Raw genomic sequence first — 23,419 nt, forward strand, 5'->3', positions numbered from 1 at the left:
CAGCATGGTTTTGTCCATTTGCATGTTTTTTGTTTTGCTAATAAAGCTTAATCAAGCCCCCTATACGGTAAAGCAATATGTGGTGACTCCGTTATATGTTCCTGTATACAGTCCAGTATTACAGTACCAGCAGCGTCTCATCTCGGCCACCTTGAAAGTGAAATCCTTTACTAAGGGGGTCAGGCCATAGAAAGTATCTTTCTCCTGTAATTACTCTCCAACAGCGCAGAACAGCGTCCTATCGAATTGGAGGCGTCCTTGGGATCCCTGGACTCTGTCATCCGTGACGGATGTTTCCTCTAAGGACCGCTAGAGGGATTGGATCGTAGAGGCGCACATTGATCTCACAGCTTGCCACCTGCCCCCCACTTACCTGCACACTTCCCCCATGAGATGATCTCATCCTTCACAGTATCTCAGGGAAAATATTCAACATGAAATATAATTAAGTTGATTGAAAGGGAAGTTGCACTGCGGCGCTGGTGATCTCATCTCCAAGCTGCGGAGAGGTGCACCGTTTAATTGAACTCCTTCGGAACCAGGTTAATAATCGTTCCTCCAAGGTCATGCAAGCGCCGAGGGTGACTGTGTTTTACTGATGCATATTTATGAAGTATGTCATGGATTTCTATTTACTTAATGCAGAAACGGTGGTAACATTGTAATGTTGGAAGATTTCACCATAGGTGCGTGTAATCAAAGTTCATGTGTGAGTTCTAAGTAAATGATTGGACCTTTTTAAAAGGATGCCATGCTGTAGAAAAAGGAGATCGATGTCCAGTCCAACGTTCATTCTGGTGGCCCATATACAGTATCAAGAGCATTCTAGTGACTCCTAGTAATACAGGGTGCATTCTAACATGCAATACATGGAGCGTTCCACTCACGGAGTTACATTAGAGAAAATGACCGTGACCAATACAGATAGCATTGTAATGATTAATGGACAAGGCAGAGCGTATTCCACTGACCTGTGTACCATTATTTTACTAATGTAGAATAGAGAGGGTTCTAGTGACCATTGTACAATACAGACAACATTTCAATATCCAATGTTATTGTTATTGAGAACATTCCAATACAACAGAGAGTATTCCAATGGCCATTGTATAATACAGAACTCATTTCAGTTACCATTTTGCATTGCAACGATGGTACTTGTGTACAATCACGGCTCCCACGATGTCCATCGTATAGTAAAAAATCGCATCGCATGCGATTTTTAACAGAAATGCATCCAAATGCATTGAAATTAGTATCAAACATGTTCAATGCCCCCAAATGTCATTTTTGAGGCTGTACCACCCCCACTATCAACGCGAACCCGAAGCGTGGCGAGCGGCGGCGGTACGCGTCCTACGACCTTTTCATACCCCCACTATCCACGTCGGCGTGGAGTTGAGAATAGAAAGTGTGGCGAGCGCAGCGAGCCACCGAGCCCGAAGCGTGGCGAGCGCAGCTGGATACCTTCACAGGTATACGCGTCCCCTCGCGGGCTTCACAGGTGTCCGCGTCCCCTCGCCACACTTCGGTCTCGGTGGTTTGCTGCGCTCGCCACACTTTCTATTCTCAACTCCACGCCGACGTGGATAGTGGGGGTATGAAAAGGTCGTAGGACGCGTACCGCCGACCCTCGCGGGCTCGCTGCGCTCGCCTCCGCTTCGGGTTCGCGTTGATAGTGGGGGTGGTACAGCCTCAAAAATGACATTTGGGGGCCATTGAACATGTTTGATACTAATTTCAATGCATTTGGATGCATTTCTGTTAAAAATCGCATGCGATCGCATCGCATGCGATTTTGCAAAAACTGCTAAAAATGCAAAAATCGCATGCCACTACATTTGGCATGCGATGGGAGCCGTGAAAGTACACAAGTACAGCAAGGATTATTCTAGTAAGCGTACAATACAGAGAGCATTCTAATGACCTGGATACCATACAGAAGGCATTGTAACGATCGGTGTACAATACAGAGAGCATTTTCATGACCACAACTCAAAAGAGAGTGCATACAAGTGACTATAATCCAGTGCCACTATGAAATGCAGACCCCAACATCTCTGCTTGTGTTCTAACACAGATCCACTACATATGTGTATGGCACTAGCAGCAAACCTGCTGAATTCTGATCTCGTGTGTATAATTCTGTGTACAAGCCTTTGGAGCGCTACTTAGATTTTTCGGCAGCTCTGCATTCTCTCCCCATATTCAGGACACGTCTGGGGACCTCACCTTCCTAAAGTCTTCTCGAGTTGTTTGATAAAAAGCGAGTGTTCACGTTTACAGCATTATCCCGCTGTTTAGATTCAAAGCTCCCTGGGATTGATACTTCAGTATCACAGCGTTTACCTCCATATGCGTTCCACTTCTCCTCGATGCATTATGTATACACCCTGTAACATCCCTGGTACCAGCGCACGCATGGATAGCAATGTAAATACCCCCGTTTATCTGCTTGCAACTGACACAGGATGATTGGGAGAAAGGGGGGGATATGATAGAACAATGCAAATAACCATTAATAATTAAATAAATCTTAAGTGGCGGTTTGTATTTTCCTTGGGGGCTTTAACTTGCTCCTCCAGCAAAGAGTGGGTTACACAGCCTCTGTGGATTTGGAGCATTCTCTGGGAATGCATAACCTTTCCTTTGTGGTGCTCATCAGTGCTCCATTCTCTTTCAAGTGAGCCCTGATGACCCTTCTGCCTGATATTGCTGTGATGGAACACAGCCAGCATCTACCGGCCAGCGGAACAATGGCTGCAACACTGAGGGGCAGATGTATGAAGCAGAGATAAGGGAGGAGAAGTGACCCTCGGCAACCAATCAGCTGCTCTGTATAATTTTATATTTTGCAAATTAGAGATGTTACTTCAGTGCTGATTGGTTGACATGGGCCTCTTCTCCTCTGGCTCCCTTCTCCTCCCTGATCACTGCTTCATACAGTACATCGACCCCAGTGTTCTGCCGGTTCTTCTCTACCGGTCTCTGTGCTGGCCCAGGAGAGGGCTTCTGTGCAACTCTTGTGTAATTGAAAATTACTTCTCCCGTGGAAGGAGGGTAGTGGGGACAGAGGTGCAGAAACACCTCTGCTCCGTTCTCCTTCTATTCCTCCTGGACAGCTGATAAGCTGAATTATGCATGAGTCATATTGAACATATTCTGTCTTTTTCAATTATGGCCTGAAGCAGTAGAGAAACAGACTTCGTATGCGTGCCTGGGGGGGGGGGGGGGGGACACTTGCGGGGCCGTGACACAAATTCCCAAGGTGAGCGTCAGAGCTGCTCTGTGGGCATGGTAAAGTAAGCGTGTGCTGCAGTGAGCGCTGCATGGATTATACATGATACTGCTGTGCGGGTTTCCAACAGAGAAGGGCAGAGTCTACATATTCATGGCACAGTTTCCACTCATCGGGAGATATAAGCACTCTCTGAGTATAATGTGACATCTGCCCCCCACATTCAGCGTACACCCGCCACAGCCAGCATACACCGGGCGTCTGCGTACCAGATACTATGGTAGCATCATAACTCGCGCTAGCCAGCCTCTTGTATCATCTCTCTCATATCCCTCATTTATCCATCTGTCTGTCTATCAACTCTACTTTGTCTACTGAGTATATATTTATATAATATATTATATATCTGTCTGTCTGTCTGTCTATCTATCCTTTTCTTGTATGCATTCTACACTATATTTCTTCAGATGGACGGTATCTGTGCTTTCTCAGGCCGGCAGTATCTGCTCTCCCCAGGCTGGCAGTATCCCCGGGCCGGCAGTATCTGCTCTCCCCGGGCCGGCAGTATCTGCTCTCCCCAGGCCGGCAGTATCTGCTCTCCCCAGGCCGGCAGAATCTGCACTCCCCAGGCAGGCGGTATCTGTGCTCCCCAGGCCAGCAGTATCTGCATTCCCCAGGCCGGCAGTATCTGCGCTCCCCAGGTGGCAGTATCCCCAGTCCGGCAGTATCTGCGCTCCCCAGGTGGCAGTATCCCCAGTCCGGCAGTATCTGCGCTCCCCAGGTGGCAGTATCCCCAGTCCGGCAGTATCTGCACTCCCCAGGTGGCAGTATCTCCAGTCTGGCAGTATCTGCCCTCCCCAGGTGGCAGTATCCCCAGGCCGGCAGTATCTGCGCTCCCCAGGCCGGCAGTATCTGCGCTCCCCAGGTGGCAGTATTCCCAGGCCAGCAGTATCTGCGCTCCCCAGGTGGCAGTATCCCCAGTCTGGCAGTATCTGCGCTCCCTAGGTGGCAGCATCCCCAGGCCAGCAGTGTCTGCGCTCCCCAGGTGGCAGTATCCCCAGGCCAGCAGTATCTGCGCTCCCCAGGCCTGCAGTATCTTTGACCATTTTACTGTGTAGCATTCTGCACTGTGTGTTGAGCTGCCCAGTCTCTATTTGCATAGAATGCTAGTGGGAAGGGAGGCTGAGAAGACAGATGCAAAGTTAAATTATCCAAACATAAATAAGGCTGTTTGGCTAGTTAGCATGATGCAGGTGTTCCCAGCCAGCAGGCACAGCGTTGTGTTCTGTTTCCTATCTTGTCAGTGACGTTCCGCCATGTATATTCTGCTAATGTACAAGTAAATCCTTAATTTCATGATCTAGTTTGTCCCTGCAAAACAGAAGGGGGGGGGGGAGGGGGGAGAATCTCCATATGGAGACCATGCGTGTAAAGGATTATCAGGCTACCCATGCCTCCAGAAATGAGCTTTGCACCTCAGCAACATCCGCTACTTCAGCATTCAGTCAGCTCTGGTTATACTCTGCATCTTATTTCTGCCAAATGTGCCGCCATCTTGCTTTTGGCCAATACAGTATGAACGGTCTCTGAGGTAAAGTTATTAGAATACGCTTTCAGGAAGAGATTGACATAGATAAATCGTAAATAGAATTGAGTTCTGGTCAAAATGTCGACATGCCAATGGTTGACACACTGTCAACGCAAGGTTTTTTGCTTTTCCAACTCGTGGACTATGAATGGGAATAGCAACCTGTGGCGATCCACCTGTGGCAAGCGTAGCAAGCCCACAATGGCACACATTGGTATGGTTAAACATAGAAATAACTCGAAAACTAAAAATAAACTAGTATTGACCTTTTTTGTGTCAATCATTGTCATGTTAACCTTTTACCCATTGTCTAGCTTTCAGCTGTCAACATTTTTACCCTTTTGACCCTGTCGAACTAATGCATGTCAACATTTCTGGTTAATCTAATGACTATCTAGACCAGGGGTGGCCCACGCGGACCTCGACATCTAGCAACAGTCCATGTTTTCTGTAGGACCTTGGGTTTGTAGAATGTGGCGGTTAGCAATAAATGCGGCACATGTTTGAAAATGTCTCAGTTAGTAATGACTGCACCTGTGCCCCAGCTAGGTGATCTGGGGAATGTGACAGTAATGACTGCACCTGCGCCCCAGCTAGGTGATCTGGGAAACATGACAGTTGTTAATGACTGCAACTGTGCACCAGTTAGGTGATCTGGGAAACATGACAGTAATAACTACACCTGTGCACCAGCTAGGTGGTCTGGGAAACGTGACAGTTAGTAATGACTGCACCTGTGCACTAGCTAGGTGATCTGGGTAATGTGACAGTTAGTAATAACTACACCTGTGCACCAGCTAGGTGGTCTGGGAAACGTGACAGTAATGACTACACCTGTGCACCAGCTAGGTGGTCTGGGAAACGTGACAGTTAGTAATGACTGCACCTGTGCACCAGCTAGGTGATCTGGGTAATGTGACAGTTAGTAATAATAACTACACCTGTGCACCAGCTAGGTGGTCTGGGAAACATGACAGTAATGACTACACCTGTACACCAGCTAGGTGGCCTGGGTAATGTGACCTGTTGGTAGATCTCGAGGACCAGTTTAACCAGCCCTGATCTAGACAGTGTAGATCTTCTATATCACACCCTTTTCCATCTCTCACTTCATGGTGACTTATAAAAGTGAATAAGGTCACTTTTGTTATAGTTTAATTGCTCCCCTGTGGCACTGGGTAAGGCGCTCCCTTCATGCAGTGTTTAAACATGAAGCGATTCGAGCATAATGAACAGTATATTCCTGATGGGATAACATATCCTGACCCCAAGGTCTGTTCTGCTTTCTGACACGTGGCCCCACCCCCAGCATGGCAGCCCCTGCACTTATTATACTGCTATTAAAATGCCAGTTAGGGGTGGATTGGCTGGACGTGTATCACTATCACTTTCGCATTTATCTCTGTTTAAGGCTGAATACATTTGCCCCTTTGTGTATAAGTTCTATCAGTGAGGACTCTGGATATGTCGAGGGTTCCAATTATTATGTTGTAATCAAATTTCTAAACCTCAAAAGTATTTATTTCCTCCTCTAATAAATGGAAATCTGTTTTCTCACTGCGTGCTGTAGGGATATAGAACATATGTTGCTATTCTAAAAGAGATGCAGTAATGTTATTGTATCAGCGAAGGGCTAAACTGCTGCAGCTGTCATCTCTCCCCCAAACTACACAGCGAGATGCAACATACTGTAATATAACACAACATTATACAGGAGTGTGATGTAAAATACCACAATAAACTGTAACATACTGTGGTATAACAAAACAACATTATACAGGAGTGTGATGGAAAATACCACAATAAACTGTAACATACTGTAGTATAGCAACACAACATTATACAGGAGTGTGATGGAAAATACCACAATAAACTGTAACATACTGTAGTATAACAACACAACATTATACAGGAGTGTGATGTAAAATACCACAATAAACTGTAACATACTGTAGTATAACAACACAACATTATACAGGAGTGTAAGGTAAAATACCACAATAAACTTTAACATACTGTAGTATAGCAACACAACATTATACAGGAGTGTGGTGTAAAATATAACCATAAACTGCAACATACTGTAGTATAGCGACACAACATTATACAGGAGTGTGATGTAAAATACCACAATAAACTGTAACATACTGTAGTATAACAAAACAACATTATACAGGAGTGTGATGTAAAATACCATAATAAACTGTAACATACTGTAGTATAGCAACACAACATTATACAGGAGTGTGATGTAAAATACCACAATAAACTGTAACATACTGTAGTATAGCAACACAACATTATACAGGAGTGTGATGTAAAATACCACAATAAACTGTAACATACTGTAGTATAGCAACACAACATTATACAGGAGTGTGGTGTAAAATACAACCATAAACTGCAACATACTGTAGTATAGCAACACAACATTATACAGGAGTGTGGTGTAAAATGCAACCATAAACTGCAACTTTCTAACAACGCATTATACAGAAATGTGAAAAATACCACAATAAACAGCAACATTCTAACAACACAACGTTATACTGGAGTGTGATGTAAAATACAAGAATAAACTGCAACAATCTAACAAAATATTATACAGAAATGTGTAAAATACAACAATAAACTGCAGCATACTGTAGTATAACACAACATTATACAGACATGTGATGTAAATACCACAATAAACTGCAACATATGTAGTATAACACAACATTATACAAAATGTGATGCAAAATAAAAGAATAAACTGTAACATACTGTAGTATAACAACACATTATTCAGAAATGTGACGTAAAATACAAAAAACCTGCAAGATATAAATAAACACAAAATTAAATACTACAATAAACTAAAACACAGTTAAATATATTGCATACTATGGCAGTTTTTTTTAACTATGTTCTAGTTTATATGTTGCAGTTTTTTGTTGTATTTTACACCATATGCCTGTATAAGTTTGTGTTATGCTGTATTTTATTAATGTGGTTGTGTTATGCTGTATTTTATTATTGTATTTAATATGCCATGTTTTATCATATTGTGGTGTTTTTATACCATGTTATAGCTATATATATCGTATACTATGGCAGTTTTTTTAAGCTATAACAGGGTATAAAAACACCACAATATTATAAAACGTGGCATAAAATACAACTATACAATAAAACATAGTAAAAAAAACCAGAGCCAACAAAACAACAGTATAAAATACACTAAGCTGTAACAGTATAAATACAATAATATGTTGAAACATGGTATAAAATACAGCACACGGCAACAGTACCAAAACAAAGCATAAGGCAAGGCTATCAAATACATTAATTTGTAACATCTGTTTGCAAACACAACACTATATTTAGATGCAGTATAAAATAGCAATCTACTGTAACAGAATGAAAAACAATATATAGAAAACAATATAACATACAACGATACATTGCAGCATTGTAGGAAAACACCAACAGTATACTGAAACACCGTAAAATACAACCAGAACCTGCAACACAGTATAAAAATAGAAGACTATGCAAAGACATGGTATAGAATGAATCAGTGGACACAGACGTCATATTTGCTGTGCATGCTGGGGTATCTAGATGGCTGACAATAACTAGGTCGACCCAAAAAGGTTGATACATGAAAAAGGGCGACATAAGTTTTGGGGGATTTTTTCCATTGCTATAACTTTTTCATACTTTACCATATATCTGGACTCCGATAGGGACCAATAAAGTGACACACCTTGCCCGAAGCATTGCGAGTTAAATACTCATATCAAATACTCATGCTTGTGTCGACATAGACACCACCCCCCCCCCCCCCCCCCCCCCCCCCCCCCCAAAAAAAAACACCACCACCATTCCGGCTTTTTTTTTATTATTATTATTGTGTCGGCATTTTCACAGTGTTGGCATAATGAATGTCGGCATTTTGAACATGTCGGTAATTTCACTGTCTGCCAAGTCGGTATTTTGACTGTGTATTTTTTAAATGTCAGGAAATCCTATTGAACTCATTCCAAGTCACATCTGAGTTTTGTATCCTACAGATGGAGTGCCTCATATAGCCAGCAGCTGGCAATAGAATCGCCAGCCCCCACCATCCGCCTTCCCGCACCCCCCCTAAGGCTGGTTTCACACACTTCGGCTCCTGCCGGATGGTGAAATCCCGCACGGCCAGGGAGCCGTGCCGCACACACTAGTTTATCATGGAAGGGATGGCCACAGCCCGGCAGCCGTCCCTTCCAGTGGCGGGATCCGGCTGCAACCGTGCGGCCGGGTCGTGGCCGTCCCGTGTGAATGGACACAATAGTGTCCATTCACAACTAATGTGTGCGGCACGGCTTCCTGGCCGTGCGCGATTTGACCGTCCGGCAGGAGCCGGAGTGTGTGAAACCGGCCTAACCCTGCCTGTGTCCCTGAAGCGGAGATGGGCAGGTATTTCGCCGATTGACGCGGATGTGCATGCGTGTGAGCCGCTTGCGCCATCCCCATCAGATTGAGCGCCTCTTTGCCAGCGGAGGGGATCAGGCGAGGGCTGGGGATAAATGAGGGGCGCTCCATCTGTATATAAAGCCCCTCGCCCCGTGACCTTGTGTAATCAGTTCATCACTACACAACTCCTCACTGACTTCAGATATCTCTCTTAGGGCCCATACACACGGGGCGATGTTGAGTTGAAAGCAGCTCAGTTTTGACGTTTGAGCTGCTTTCAACTCAAAAGCCGCCCAGTGATTGCAGCCACCGCCAGTATTCAGCAGATGAGCAACTGGGTGGACGGCTTTCCACAGCGTACTGCTATGGAACATCATCCACCCCCCGGAAAATCCCCCAGTGTGTATGCACCACTATATTCACAAGGTCATTGTGGAGGTCTGAAAACTCATCCATTCCGCATATATCAGACCGCGTCTCACACACAATCTGACACAAGATATACACAGTATTTATCTATGCCGATGTGCCAGCAATATAATAGCTTGTGCTGTCAGTAATGACTTGCTAGGCACGGCATCCTGTCACCGCTATTTCTAAGGATTCTGTCATCTCTCCAATACTCCCAACCACAACCCGGGATCCTGCCTTCAGGACTCAATTTATTTTAATGAACTCAGGAATGTGTACCATAGCTGTCGGGATATATTGTTTGTGGGGTAAGTATTCTGTTTATGGCGAGATTTCAAATGCAGGAAGTTTACATTCTGCGGTTTCCAGCCAATGGGAGCCGGATTTGGGTACACAACTGTCTTTGCCAGCACGGCTTCCACAGTCCATGGAAGATGATAAACTCGGTAGCAAATATCACTTGAGTCCGAGAAAATGGCCTTTTGTAAAGCGTTATTGGATGTAATTCCTTTGTTTCTGTTGTGCGCACAAAGCCAGCTCTTCCCTTTTATCGGCGTAGATTATAAATCTGATGTCTGACTTCAGGAGGCTTATTTCCTATTTCCTTGGAACAGCAGCAATAAGCTCCGCAAGCAGAACCTCTCGCTCCGTATATGTTTATAGGAAGCTTTATTCTCTGTATCCTCTGTAGTATTATATAAGCCCTGGGCGATACACTGACACAGGTATACAATGAAGTGCTCACACAGAGGGACCGTCTATTATAAAGTGGGACTGGGAATTGTGTCACAACTTGTACCTAGAACTGGATTTTATTTTGCACCATATAATGGTTTATTGGCTTATTCTAGCTTCTGCTAATGAGTAGGACCTGTGTATTTTAGGTAGAGGCACAATATAATATCAGTTACAGCATGCACAGAAAGAGCTCAGTAAAAGGAACTCACCCACACACACACACACGAGAGAGAGAGGACAAGTTGTTGCACCGACATGTAACTCTCCCCCCTCGCATCCGTGTCTCACCCCAGATTCCTTAACTTTTGTATACAATCCAGTGAAGGCTGCAATCAAAAGAAATGGGTGAATCAGCATTAGCTTAAGTGGAGGAGATAGCCACTATATAGCCACTCTTATGGGGCAATGCTAGAGGGTATGGATGGTTTGGTCTACACCAACTAGGTCGACACCACTAGGTCGACATGGGTCTAGGTCGACACACTCATTAGGTCGACATGGGCAAGGTTGACAGTCAAAAGGTCGACATGGAGTTTTTCACTGCTTTTTTGGACACCGTTTGAAGTGCACCGCATCCCCTCGCTTTGCTGGCAATGCTTCGGGCACACTATTTTATTCTCCCCCCACGGCCTAGTGGATGGTAGGGCATGAAATACCGCTTGTATATGTTGGCACAAACCGCAGTATATGTTGGATCAAAAAACTGTGAAAAATCCCATGTCGACCTTTTGACTGTGGACCTAGCCCATGTCGACATAATGCTTGTGTCGACCTAATGTCACGTCGACATTGGCCCATGTGGACCTTGCTGCCTGTTGACCTAGTGGTGTCGACCTAATGACCGGCTACGCAAAACAAGAAAATGAACAATGGAAGGCAGACTGTACATTTAAGGGATCTCAATGTCCTACTCCGGATAATGGCTCTCCTCCCTTTTTAAGGGTTCTCAAAGTTCTATTTCTAAAAAAGGTTCTAGAAACTATTCATTAAGGTTTTTTTAAATCCTACCCTGGATAAAGGTTCTGTAATCTATGTGTTTATGAGTTTCCAAAACCCTACCCAGGATGGAAGTCCTGTGGGTTATCCCTTTAAAGGGTTCTTTAAAGTTCTACCCAGTGTAAATCTTCTGTAGACGATCACTTTAAGGATTCTCAAAGTCCTACTCAGCATAAAGGTTCTCTAGACTGTACCTTTAAGGGTTCTCAAAGACCTACCCTGGATAAAACTGGAATACTCTTTAGAAAGCCTGTGACAGTGTTCCACACAAATCAGTAAACTGTATTTGTTATCAAGGATCAGGGTGGGCACATCTGAAGATCTATCTGTCAACCCGCCGTCGTGCCGACCAAGCAGATGAATCTGGTAAGCCTATATACCCTTACCAATCATCCTTTCGAGATATCAGTCCTGCCCGCCTAGTTGTGATGTCAGTCCTTGCAGTTGCTGTAGGGGTGGTTGGCGGGTTGCCTGTACACACACACACACACACACACACACAGCCAGACCTGCCGATATATCTACAAGATATATCACCCGTCGACTGTGCTGCAGAACACACTGCGAAGAACAACGTTCACAGATATATCAGCTGTTCCCATCCGCCGTGAAATATCACCCATTTTAGCTATATAGCCCAGTGTGTACCAAGTTAAAGTCTTGTCCCAGGCCCTAGGTGCCTTTTATGCTTCGGCAATGTACCTGATGTTAGGCCTCATCGATGTAACTGACAGAATGGCCACCTCAGCCAAATGTGACAACGGAGGGACATTGTAATTCGTAGCGTATGTGTGTCTATCATGTTCTTCTCTCTCCTGGATCTCCCTCCGCTACCATGTGACAAGTGTACCTTGTATAATCCTCATTGTGCGTTTCTGTGGACACTGTTTGTGCATTACTAATCATAATAAATGTAAATAAGTTAAATAGAGGACATGTTTATCCAGATTTGTAGCTACCAGGCATTCGAAATTGTGTCGCTTCTCTAATGCACAAAACCTATTTGCGAGAGGAACAATACTTCAAATGTTCCGGTGGTTTTTACTTGAACAAATCCTGCATTTGCCTACAAGGGAGAGGGAAAGAAATAATAATTTTCTCTCGGAAACTTTCCAATTTAATCACAAATTGCCCTTGTGGAATGCACTCATTACTTCGTCAGAAAGCTCATTCCCAGCCCTGACTTTCTCTTTCAGTAAATAGGAACTGCCATTACAAATATCAAGTAATCATTAATAAGTCTTGTTTGCATATTTCAGGCGTAGAGCAAATCATCTGATTAGCCCCAAACTCCCATCATGTATGTAAGGATAATAATTATCTCATTTGAAGACTTATTGTTTTCAAGGGAAAAGTCGCTGAAGAACTCCCGTTTCTCCCAAGGCTCCGTTTTCTTCTATACACGGTTCAGGGTTCTGCTCTGTTTAATAGACAGGGCCCCGGGTCCAACGCTTTTCAGAACGTGCTCTAGTCTGCTCCGTAGGAGGAAATGTTATACCTATTGGGTTTGTCAGACTCAGTCCAAACAGCTGAATGAACAATAACTTCTTCCAATATGTTTACCGGTCTTTCACGCTGTGTTGGATAGAGCGTACAAGCTTCCTCCTTAAATGTCGCCTGTCATTTATAATCACTGCCCCTATCGTGTGCTGTAATCCTAGCTTATTTAATTCAAGGAACCCAATGGCGGAATTCTGCTTGGGCTTATTGATTAACTATACAGAGACACAAACCTGTCTGATTGCAGTATTACTCCATCAATTACTTATAATTACACTTTAGCGATCTCGGAGGATGTACATAGGTTGCCATTAGGGTGAGTGCGGCAGTCTATATAGAACGCTCATGGCTAAATGAGCTTTCCTGATCTCCTTTACATAGACTAGTGCAAGAACTAGTACACAAATCATGGACCAGGCTTATGTTCGCATATTGGGGCCGATTCGGACATTTTCGCACTGCTGCAAAGTTTTCGCCAGGTGTACACATTAAATTCGCACAGTGTGCACATTAATTTGCAATGCGGGATTTCACTATAGGGCGGTGGGGTAATTCAGGCCTGATCACACGGCCGCGAATGTGCATTGGCCTGCGATCAGGCTGAATCGCACCCATAACTATCAAAGGCAAACGCATCGGGGTTTCAAGGACCCCATCAGGGGTGGCCCATTCTATGGGGCCGATTCAGACCTTTTTGAACAGGCCTGAATTCGGCCCCTCCGCCGATGTTTTGTATGCGCATTGCAAGTGACAGGCAGGGGGCGCGCCTGGGTGGACCACCAGCATTTCATGTGCGTGCCTACAAAAAAGGTGGTCATAGAAATACTGGACGGGCCCCAACGAATGCTGGTGCACCCCTGCCTGCTGGGGGCGGACGGATAACTCTGCGGCCCGCCCTGAATCCGCGTCAGTCCATGCAGTAACTTCTGGGTCATGCGGCGGCGGCTGCAAGCGCTGGGCACAAGATTTCTATTCTGTGCGGCCATATGCGAACGGATGTGTACATCCCCGTACAAGGATTTGTGTGGCGGGGGGAAGGGGGTGGCGTGCATAGCAAGCAGGTCTGAATTGGGCCCTATGTCTCCTCCATCTTGCGTAACGGGTCAGAGCGCATTTTCTCTGCGCTTACCCACTGACAGATGTGACAGACAGGCACAATAAGTGTCTTATCCACGCTAGATCAGTCATAACAATTGCCGCGTTCCCTGTGACTGCACAATCGCTGCTATATCTATGTATATAGGTCTATATAAGTAACGCTGCACTGACTGCTTCCCAGCGCTTCTCCTGCAGTCTCAGATGCTGCACATTGACTATAGGATACTCTCCTGCAAACATAAAGCAGGCTGCGGCGGTAAGACAGGCCCCAGTGGGATTCCACTGCTTCGCCGTGATGAATGGTCCTCATTATATATTACTCTCTGCTTTCTTAATGTTAAATAATTCTACATCCGTTTACAATATTTTCGCCCATTGCGAACTGCGTCTGGCTGTTTTCTCACCACCTCGGCGTAAGAGGTAATGTCAGAATGCTTTGCAGGCTCCATAAATATTGCAGCCTCCTGCTCCCCTTGATCTACATCCTGAATGTCTTCCTGAAAGAAACAGATTTGTCATTGATAAACGTTTGACAGTTATAAATGATAGTTGCGGGGAGGCTCGCCTGCAATATGTCCTTGCTCGGAGCTCTGTTCCTGCACAGTGTGTGTTACCTGAGCCGAGGGGAGCGACGTACGCTGAATCCAGGACGTGTGACAGCTCCTTAATAGGGGGACGGAGACTGACTATAAAATCAGTGCATTAGCCACTAATGAGAAGGCGAAAGTTGAATAAAAAAAAAAAAGGAGAGAGAGAAATAAGCGGCAGTAAGGGAACGAAGATGTCATTTATCAGTTCTTTCTGCTGCCTGCCTTTCTGTATAACCTTCCATTATAGACATGCATATATTTATTCCTTATAACAGGAGTGGCCAAACCTGTCCTCAAGGCCTACCAACAGTTCATGTATCTCAGGCAACCTGTGGATCTATAGTGGGATTGAATGCAGCAGGTTTGACAATGTGACAGTTAGTAATGACTGCACCTGTGCACCAGCTAGATTATCTGGGGAATGTGGCAGTTAGTAATGACTACACCTGTGCACCTACTAGGTGATCTGGGGAATGTGAGTTAGTAATGATTACAGCTGTGCACCAGCTAGGTGATCTGGGATATGTGACAGTTAGTAATGACTGCAGCTGTGCACCAGCTAGGTGATCTGGGGAATGTGAGTTAGTAATGATTACAGCTGTGCACCAGCTAGGTGATCTGGGGGATGTGACCGTTAGTAATGACTACACCTGTGCACCAGCTAGGTGATCTGGGGGATGTTACAGTTAGTAATGACTACAGCTGTGCACCAGCTAGGTGATCTGGGGAATGTGACAGTTAGTAATGACTACAGCTGTGCACCAGCTAGGTGATCTGGGGAATGTTACAGTTAGTAATGACTACAGCTGTGCACCAGCTAGGTGATCTGGGGGATGTTACAGTTAGTAATGACTACAGCTGTGCACCAGCTAGGTGATCTGGGAAATGTGACAGTTAGTAATGACTACAGCTGTGCAGCAGCTAGTTGATCTGGGGAATGTGACAGTTAGTAATGACTACAGCTGTGCAGCAGCTAGTTGATCTGGGGAATGTGACAGTTAGTAATGACTACAGCTGTGCACCAGCTAGGTGATCTGGGGGATGTTACAGTTAGTAATGACTACAGCTGTGCACCAGCTAGGTGATCTGGGAAATGTGACAGTTAGTAATGACTACAGCTGTGCAGCAGCTAGTTGATCTGGGGAATGTGACAGTTAGTAATGACTACAGCTGTGCACCAGCTAGGTGATCTGGGGGATGTTACAGTTAGTAATGACTACAGCTGTGCACCAGCTAGGTGATCTGGGAAATGTGACAGTTAGTAATGACTACAGCTGTGCACCAGCTAGGTGATCTGGGGGATGTGACAGTTAGTAATGACTACAGCTGTGCACCAGCTAGGTGATCTGGGGGATGTGACAGTTAGTAATGACTACAGCTGTGCACCAGCTAGGTGATTTGGAAAACGTGGAACATTGGTAGATCTTGAGGACCGATTTGGCCACCATTGCCTTATAATATTGACGCTTTGAAGACAGAAGATCACATTGAGGACAAAATAGGACAGGTTCCCTTTAATACGTCAGCATTTTGTTTGACACATTTGTCTTTTTACATCAGGTGTACACAGTGAGGATCTATAGCACAGGCCAGGCCTACAGACGTATATATCAGATGTGACGGAAGCTGACAGGAAGTTTAATCAGCTCTGTCTGCATAGACTTACTAAGCAGAGAAGCGGAACTTGGGCAGTTCAGTTTAATTACCTGTAACACGGGGGTGCCATCCTATATGGGCTAATTTAGGGTTAGGAAGAAAACATACCAGGTCAGCTTGTATCCGGAATAAGCCATGGTGCAGGATATAGGGGTGCAAATGCATTTATGTTTTGCAAGCAACAGCAAAATCTCAGAATCAGCCCCAAACACAGTAGGTTTTTGTCTTTTGAAATAAATTAAGAAATGAGGACTCCACATATAATCTATGATCAAACCCTTTTTTTTTAATAATTGTCTTTTCGAATATTAAACTGTCAGAACAAAACCATTATTATAACTCGGTACTTTTGTTTATTTTCCAAAACTGAAGCGACCGATCTATAAAAGGATAACTTTCTCTGAGCTAATTAGTGACCGTATTAAAGAAACGGGAGCATGGAGATGAGAGGTGCAGTTCTCATTAGCCACCATGGCTAATTATCCTGACCGTCAGTGAGCTGTTGACAGATCGAGAATAATAATAATCTCGTGGGCACCGAATGTTCCGTTAAGTCTGTGGCTTATTTATAAGTGACATGAGTGAACCTTGACCCCCAGTGTCCGGTTTTGTGATAATGTCAGTTGCCCCATTCGTATGACCTTTATGTGCATTGTCAGTCAGCAACAGAGTTATTTCTTCCTTGATCTTTCTTATTTTACACGAAGGTTGAAAAGTCATCTCTCGTTGGTTTCTGGATCTTTCACCTTGATGTCCATGGAAAATACTTATTTCTTGGCTTAATGTTGATTAGTCCAGTCTTGTATGAAGTGACGTACGTAGAAGTGTCATGATTGTTGCTTTTTTTCTCTTGTCTCTATGCGCCAAAAGAAGGCATATGGGAACCGTTGGTTTAATCCCCAGTATTTATTTATAGACTAAATAAGTGGAGCTGAAATGTAGGCCCATCTATTTGCCCACTGTCTGGTGGCGGCCATTTTCCAAGAGACTTCCTGTCACCTCAGTAATGCCCGTGTGACCTCACTGTAAAACACAGCGGAAGCGGCCATGTTGTGTGAGCTGAACCAATATTGAAAAAAACAACCTAACGCTCTTATCAGCCTTCTGAGTTCTTAAATTGCTCTTAGAATGATTATGTTCTAGATCAGTGACGTCTAACCTTGACACTCCAGCTGTTGTTGAACTCTACATCCCAGCATGCCCTACATAATTGTTTAGCATGGCCAAATAGCAAAACGGTAGCAGAGCATGGGGGGATGTGTAGTTCAACAACAGCTGGAGTGTCAAGATTAGCCATCACTGTTCTAGATCTATACAGTTGTGCATGAACTCGTATGCTCCGTGACGGATATAGATGGAACAGTCCTGTGAGTAATGAGATTAGCAGAAACCTCTTATTCCGCATGGCCACTGTTCCCCTAACCTCTCCGCCATCCTCCCCTTCATGGAATATGATTGCAAGAGTTTATTTTAACCTCCGGCGCAACGGTCTCGGAAGAGCGCCGTCAGCCAATGCATATTCCATCAAGTTTATGGTGCGGGGAGCTGGGCCACAGACTATATCTCTTACCCGGAGTGTGACGATGTGAGACGGGAGATGGTCTGGGTGAACCTTACCGTAATGTTACATGCATTCATTCTGTCACCTGCCCCGTGACATGTGCTTCCTTTATTGGTTCGACCTTTAACCCCCTGACAGAAAACAGGAGTAACTTCTTAAGGGCCCTACATACGCAGAGATGTGTGCCAGAGATACATCACGGGAGATTCAGCACAAGAGATTTCACTCTTGTGGCTAATTTCAGACAATGAGCCACATACAGAGAGATTTGTGTCAGAGATTCAAATTGGGAGATTCAGCACGGGAGATTTCAAATCTGTCACGACTGTCACGCCGCACATGCCATCAAACTGCACTGTGTATGTGTATATATATATATATATACACATATATATATATATATATATATATACACATATATATATACACATATATATATACACATATATATATATATATATATATACACATATATATATATATATATATATACACATATATATATACACATATATATATATATATATATATATACACATATATATATATACACATATATATATATATATATATATATATATATATATATATATATATATATATATATACATATATACATAGTGGAGATAGTCCATACATACATTGGTGGAGATATATACATAGTGGTTATAGTCCATACATACATTGGTGGAGATATAGTCCCCCACCCCAGGATGGAGATAATTAAGGATATTACGTTGGTGGTATAGTGGGTATAGCCCCCCAAACATTGGTGGCACAGTGGGAAAAAAATAGATATACTTACCGCTACTCTGGAGTCCAGCATCGCGGCTCTGTCCCGCGGCGTCATCAGGAGGGCTGTCTCCGGCGGTGATGTCATCGGCTCGGCGGTGGTCTCCGGCGGTGGTCTCCGGCGGTGCCTGTCATCGGGATCAGCGGCGGCGGTGTGTCAGGTGCAGCGGCGGCGGCGTTCAGCGGGGCTTCAGTCGCTCAGAACAGCCCTGCTCATCTGCCCGCAGCCACACATGCGGGAGATGAGCAGGAGCTTTCTGAGCGACTGTTCTGTATTGTACAGCCCGTCCGTTCTGAATCTTGGACAGATTCAGAACGGCGGGTGCGCGCATGTAAATCGCTGTGTGGGCTATATACACAGCGATTTACATGCATTTTCAGGCATTTTCTGAGCAATTTAGTAAAATCGCTCAGAAAATGCCTGAAAATTGTGCTGTGTGTGGGGGCCATAAGTGTGATAAGTAGAGAGTCTATTATATATACTGTATATTCTAGTTAGCAGTGCTTAGTACTGTAGAGTGTACATCAGCATTTTCTCTCTTTTTTTTCTGTGCGGAACTACAAGTCTCAGCATGGTAGCTCCGCCTATTATAAATGATACCTTTGGTGGAGTGCCAAGTCCCACCGCGCTTCTCATGTCATGTGATGCAAAGAGAAGTATAGGCGTATGAGGGTACACAAGCATTCCCGGGGTTGGATACAGCATAGTACTGCGACGAATAAATACAGTTCTCAGTGAAATAAATTATATCTCAAGGTTTCCCGACCCCGGGTGGAAGAGGGAATGTAACTGGTAATTTATTTACAATGTAAATACTCGGAGAGAAATGGAAATCACAGGATAACATGAATATTAAAGGAAAAGGCCGTTGTTTGTTGAGCGACCTGAGCAGGATGAAACGGAGGACGCCATTGACATTAAATCTGTCTGTGGATTCCTGCTAAAGAGCAGTTTTTGTTTTTGCTTTACAATAATGAGCGTCACCCCCGAGTCCTGTATAATAGGTGTGAGAAGTGAGGTCGTGTTTCCCTTTTGTCGTCGGTGTTTGTTCTGTAAAAAGCTCTGTTTGAACATGCATAGAACTACTGTGGTCTCACCAGACGACTAATAAGAACATGGGCAAGATGCATTAAGCCAGCCAATCAGCTCCTACCTGACATTTTTCAAATGCCGCCTGTGACATAACAGGTAGGAGCTGATTGGCTGGCTGTTCATCACTCTCCATTTTATCACTTTTGAAGCTTAGTACATCTGGCCTATTATCTTCCATGGCAACTAAGGGCTCGATTCAGTCCCACTTGTTACGGGTTGAAAACTGCTTTGGCGCTCTTCATACTGGCCGGGCCTTTCGCTTCAGGAGGGGCGAAATGGGGGCGGTCAGGGGGCATCTTCATAAAAACGTTTGGGCTGAAAAATCACGCAGTTACTCACATGCCTAGCGGACAGGCCTGAATCACCCTAAGTTATTGCCCCAGTAAATGCAGAGTTACACAACTGCCTGTGCTGTGCTACAGGTGGGGCAGATGTAACACGCGCAGAGAGAGTTACATTTTGGGCGGGGTGTGTTGAAACTGAAATGTAAATTGCAATTTACAATAAAGCAGCCAGTATTTACCCTGCACAGAAACAAAATAACTCCCCGTAATCTAACTCTCTGCACATGTTACATCTGGTGTCTCATTATACATGTATGTATAATAAAGGCCCCACTGATACTGTATGTAGTTTGGGTGGAATGGGCTGAGCTTATGACTGCAATAGGCGTGTAGTGTATAAACATCCAAGGCTGTGTGAACCTTAAGGAAGCATGTGACTCGGCATCCAATAAGGATGCAGGGGATGGCAAAGTTGTTGGGGATATTAGCTGCAGGAAGAGGAGGAGTCTTTTTCCTTAGTTTCCCGCTCTCCCTCCCCTTTTCTTTGATGGTGGGTGCTTAATTGCGTTGACTGTTTGCCGGGAAAGAATGGCAGGTCAATTGATTTAAGTTCTTTGTGAAATGATTCGGTATACAGTATATAGTTGTTTTTCGGTGCGCTCACCTTCATTGACTAAAAGGCCTTCGCTGGATCACCCACTCAGGGACAGCGACACCACCCGGATGGGTGGGCAGTCAATGTAGAAGACTGTGGCGATACCGCTTGTTGTTAGGGTATTGGTTGATTACAAGAAAAGAGGGGGGGGGGGTGTACTCTGCGCAAGATCACATATAATCTAATGACAAACACCAAACACACTGTGCACCTGAATTGGTTTTGAATTAAAAAATGTATTTATTTAGTTTATACGGTACATATAAAAAAATATATAATATATATATAATAGTTGGTTTAAGAAAGGCTAAAGGTAATCTTATGATAATATACAAGGTTCTGCTAATACCGGTATACACACTGGGGATGGTATGACAATACAAGACAAACTTAAATTAAACACATATGGTACCAAATAAGTATATAATCCTCCTTCGGTAGGTTACAGAAAGTCTCTTATAGTTAACTTTATATTTTGTATTCAGTTAAAGGTTGATTGTACTTTAGTGCAATTTTGCACAAGGTAGCAGATATGGTGTTTATGTCCAAATTGCAGGTGCTTACCAGGGCGTGGTGGCTGAGGGTCTGCCGGCAGACTTCCCAAGTGGGTAGTGTGATATCCTGCACAGTACCAAGTTGGATCCAACCTTCTCCAGATCGACTAGTTTCACCTTGTCGGCTTCATCAGGATGCTGAATCCTTTTCTTGTACATTATTAGCCAAGGTATCCTGTAGTATACCTTCTACTCCGCTGCAACCACATATACAGGGATAGCGCAGTCCTCAAAACCCCCCTCTTCCTATTGATTACGTAGGTCAGTTGTGGGTGGAGCTTAAATAATTGCCCATTCTTTCTTGGCCACCATTAATTAATTATAATTGAATTAATTAGTTTACAGTGCTTTAATAATACAGCTAACACTTTCTGCCAAACCTAAGTCTCCGAGTCTTTATTTCAGGTTTAGCTGAGTAAGTTACGTAAGTGGTACAATGCCTGCGTACACAAGGTCGCACATCAGCTGCCAGGATGTTTAATGAGTGTCCCCACATTCACACCAAACACATTCTGTTCTCTACCTGAAACTATTATCTTGCAAGTCAGGATTACGAGGTTCTATGTTCTATCCCTCCTCCTGGTGTCTGTCAGATAAACCGGGAGGAGAGAGGTGCAGCTGCGCACGTTATAAATACATTCTATTAAGTATGAAAATGCTATTTTTATTGATCCGTTATGTTGTGCTTTATGTAGATTAGATTATGTCTGTGCAACTGGGAATTTGCAGAACAGATGGAACCGTAAGGAGAGTATTACTGGCTCCCGGCGGTACCTTTTTTCGTCTGAGCAGACAGAGACCCACAGGGATGGAAGGTGTACGCACAAAAGGGACAGTAATCTGTAGCATGCGCTGACATAGGGGGTGATTCTGTTTGACTCGCGAATAAACAATTTGCCATGCCCGCTCGCACCAAGCGGTTGCACATGCGCATAAATGTTGCGCAGTCGCAAAACATTGCTACCCTGTGTGAACACGCAGGGGAGCGTGTCAACCAGAATCAGCTCCCTAGTTCCAGTCACACGGTTTGGAGAAGTGTTAATAGAACATATACATTATCTCTATGTCTGTAATGTTCCTCTAGGTTCTCCTCTTCCTCTCTGCTCCCCGTGCAGGAGTCTCCGGGTTATTGCTTATGAACAATTAATGTTTCCCACAGTAATGGGAGCCATTTCTGTATGGATGCGAGGCCCTCGGAAGCCCCCAGGCAGGGACGTAGAGGCTAATGCTAAGTGACGTTCCCAAGTATGTGGTAATTCCGTGCGGCCTGTTATCCGATATCCTATTCCCAAGATATTCTTAGGATAATTTTGTGGCAGAAATTAACCAACAGTTCTAACCGCAATTAACCAGCTCCCTCCCGCTCCTGGAAGTGGGAATAGTACGGAATGTTCACATACAAGAATCCAGGATTTATGATTACTACAGACTGTGTATGCAAAATAAGCTAATTAATTGCATCCATATATAGATTTAGTGTCTTCATTCCACATTCCTCTAATCGCAGTATTTCATGACTCTGATTGAATACATCTCGCCGTCTCTTTTGTCAGTCTCCAACGCTGCTGTCTTTGTTCCTCGTTTTTGGGCTCGTTCTGCGTCCCCCAGAAGCCCCCTTTGCCTCCCAACAGATGCGCGTACTTGGTGGAAATGACAATTGGTTTCTCTGGTAGTTGACAGTTTGTGCACATTACACAGAAAACATCACTGGCATATATGGAGAAATCCGTCACCTGGACAATTTTTTCCAGCAAACACAAAAATACGAGTTCCTTTACCCCACGGGCTCTCATCAGCTCATCGTCAAAGACTGCTCAACAAAAGAGCAAGTTGTTGACATCTGGAGGGTTACATTTGTTTGCTGTGAAGATCTGGAATTCCAATCTTTCCAGATGTTCGAATAAACTAGATTGCCAGCTCCTTGGAGCAGGGAGCTGTTCTTTGAATCTGTTGTCCTCCGCACCCAGTGGACCTGTCACTACAAGAACATATATTGGGACGAGAGACAAACATTGAACGCAGAAAACGTTAATACGGTTTGGTCGTAAAATGTGAATTTATAGTGACAGATGCACTCGATCACCAGCTGTTTGGAGATTGTCCATATGGCTTTATCCTTACTCCAGTCCCGAAGGGGTTGGGTGTAGCATAGAAACAGGACGTTCTTGGAAGAGGTTTGTGGGCCCTTCGGGATAAGGACCTTTGGACGGCACCATATCGGC

General features: G+C 44.3%; 1 protein-coding gene across 22 annotated transcripts in view; it reads left to right on the plus strand.

Moving 5' to 3' along the window:
* PTPRF (protein tyrosine phosphatase receptor type F) overlaps positions 1-23,419 on the plus strand; it is a 675,453-nt gene that overhangs the window by 548,110 nt on the left and 103,924 nt on the right. The window lies entirely within an intron of this gene.

Source organism: Crinia signifera, chromosome 8 (assembly GCF_055691185.1).
Source record: "Crinia signifera chromosome 8, ASM5569118v1, whole genome shotgun sequence".
Taxonomy (NCBI): Eukaryota; Metazoa; Chordata; class Amphibia; order Anura; family Myobatrachidae; genus Crinia; species Crinia signifera.